This window comes from Haplochromis burtoni, unplaced genomic scaffold (assembly GCF_018398535.1).
Source record: "Haplochromis burtoni strain Fernald_Lab_line unplaced genomic scaffold, NCSU_Asbu1 Contig_1566, whole genome shotgun sequence".
Lineage (NCBI taxonomy): Eukaryota > Metazoa > Chordata > Actinopteri > Cichliformes > Cichlidae > Haplochromis > Haplochromis burtoni.
In genome coordinates, this window is record NW_024583927.1 from 25,088 (window position 1) to 27,464 (window position 2,377).

General features: G+C 40.1%; 1 protein-coding gene across 3 annotated transcripts in view; it reads right to left on the bottom strand.

The window, feature by feature from the left end:
- Positions 1-222, bottom strand: part of LOC102306315 (outer mitochondrial transmembrane helix translocase) — a 17,514-nt gene extending 17,292 nt beyond the window's left edge. Inside the window, exon 1 of one of the 3 annotated variants that reach the window (XM_005952366.3) lies at positions 40-222. The gene's annotated coding sequence lies outside the window, so the exon portion shown is untranslated. The remainder of the gene's footprint in view (positions 1-39) is intronic. The other 2 variants (XM_005952365.3, XM_005952364.3) reach the window with 2 other exon arrangements.
- Positions 223-2,377: the final 2,155 nt, after the last annotated feature.

Consider the following 2,377-nt stretch of genomic DNA (forward strand, 5'->3'; position numbering starts at 1 on the left):
TTGCAAATATATATTGTGTTTTATAAAATTAAATCTCACCTACAGAGGCAAAACACGAAGACGTCAACAAACAGCAGTCTCGAGCAGAGTCAAGCAGCAGAGATCGTTTAGGAGAAATCACGTGACCGATGCAGCTGAGGTGTGGTACGGCGGTGACTTGCCAAACTAGGAAGCGACAACGTTCATCTTATTTGCATTCATACGGTTCGCCGGTTTACTTTTTTTTTTTTTTTTCTAATGATGATTTGGATTTCTTAACATCAGCAAGAAATGAGCAACAGCTTGCTCATATGAAGCCTCATACTGTCACTACAGTCGTTACAGTGCCAAAAAAGACTAACAATGAATTTAATATTTTTTTAAAAATGTCTTATTTGGACTTATCTGTCATGTTGGAGCAGTAGCGGTTTTTGGGCGACGTGGGTGGTTGCACAGGGCGGCATCGTGGTGGTGGCGGTATCACGGGTATCGGCAAAAAAAAAAAAAAAAAAAAAGTTGCTCGGAGGCTACTCATGCTGCTCCGACATCATGCCAGCGCATTTGGGGGATGGCATAGGCACCGATCGGTTTTCTATCGCCCATTTGCTGGGAGTAAGAGCGCCCTCCGTTTGTGAGTGCGCCTGCTTGAAAAGCTCAAACACACACAACAGGTGCCGAGAGGAGACAGGTGGGAGCGCAGTTGCTAATAATCACGGGGTAAAGACACATGGCATGTAGAATTAAACTCAAGCACACAAGACAGAATCAAACAGGAACAAGGGAAACTCAGAAGCAGAACAACACATACAGGAACAACAAAACAAGAACAACAACATAAGCCACATATCAAAATCCAAAAAAGTCCACAACAGAAACAAAATGCTGGAATAAAGGCACAGGGAATAGGAAAAGGCATAGTTCTAGACATTTCAGGATGTTCAAACTCAATACGTCCAATTTATTGTCTCTGCAGGAAGTCACGTTAGAGTCACGTGTGTTTACGCTGCTGTAGGGTGACCATAAATAAGTGCGTCATAACTAAAGCGGTGAAACCTAAAGCAGGTCTGAGTGTTTAACAGGTTCAGTTCTTGAATGATCTCCACAGAACAACACAAACATCTCATCATCAATCATCAGCTACATACTAAAGACCATCATCATCCAAAGGACTTCAAAATGACGTCACTGTATAAGATGTATATTGTACCATGGAGGAGGCAGCATTTAGCTGGAGCCTCCATAAAACCACAGCTGTTCTGGAGAACTTGGTCCACCTTTGATTGTGTTGGAGCCACAGAGAGCAAATCATTGTTCTTTATGGAGAACCAGTGAGGCTGTTTGGACTTTCCTATAAAACATTAGTGCAGGAGTCTCTCAGTACATCTGTTTACAGTGAGGACGAATAAGCAGCAGAAACAGTGGAACCATAGATGACTGTAAACAGAGTACAGGAGAGTAACTGAGTGTAACCGGTGTGATTCTGCGTTGTGTCTGATAAAAAAAGGTAAAAGAAAGAAAGAAAGGCCTCCAAGTAAATAATTTGCCCATTCCAGCTCCTACGACCAAATACAAACAGTGGGGAAGAGGGTTAGCTCAACCCACCACAACTTCCAAGCTAGCAAGGAGTATATATTCATGCTAGCATTTATGGCGCCTAAAACACATTTATGATACACACATACTACACACTCATAACATCTAATAAAAAAACAGGCATAATGATGACAATAATTGAACTAAAATCACAATCAGAAACATCCGAGTGGCTAAATATGAATTATATGTGTGTTTTAAAGTGTTGGGAAAGAAATTACACCAACCTCTCCCACAAGGGAATTGTAGAAAAGGGGAGAGGCAAAGGGGTACACTGTATTTATAGGGTTGCACCAAAGAAGAAGAAGAAAATAATGAGGAGGGGCTCTAACTGATAATGAACATAACTACAGGCTTGGAGGTCCTAAAAGTCAGGTATAAAAGGAGCAGTTTGGAGGTTTAGAACACATTTTGTGTAATTATAACAATGTGATTTATGACCCTGTTACATGAGTACACTTCCTGTTTGTGATTGAGGTGATTTTCTTCTTTATATTGCGTCAGATAAAGTCTGACAGCTTTTGCTTCTTCAGATGATGAAACACATTGAATTCATTTAATTTCATGTGTTTTTACAGATTGAACCAGACAACAGTAAATCTAATGCCTCACACTAACTCCACATGACATCCATCTGTAACCAGCGGAACCAGTTAGTGGTTATTTCACTAACGCTCACATATGTCAACCTGTCAGATTACCTAAAAGATTTGAAGATGTCATATTAAACACTTAATGTTATTCAGAAGGATCTGAAAAAAATCAAGAGATCCAGTGACTGATAAAAAAACAAAACAAAAAAAAA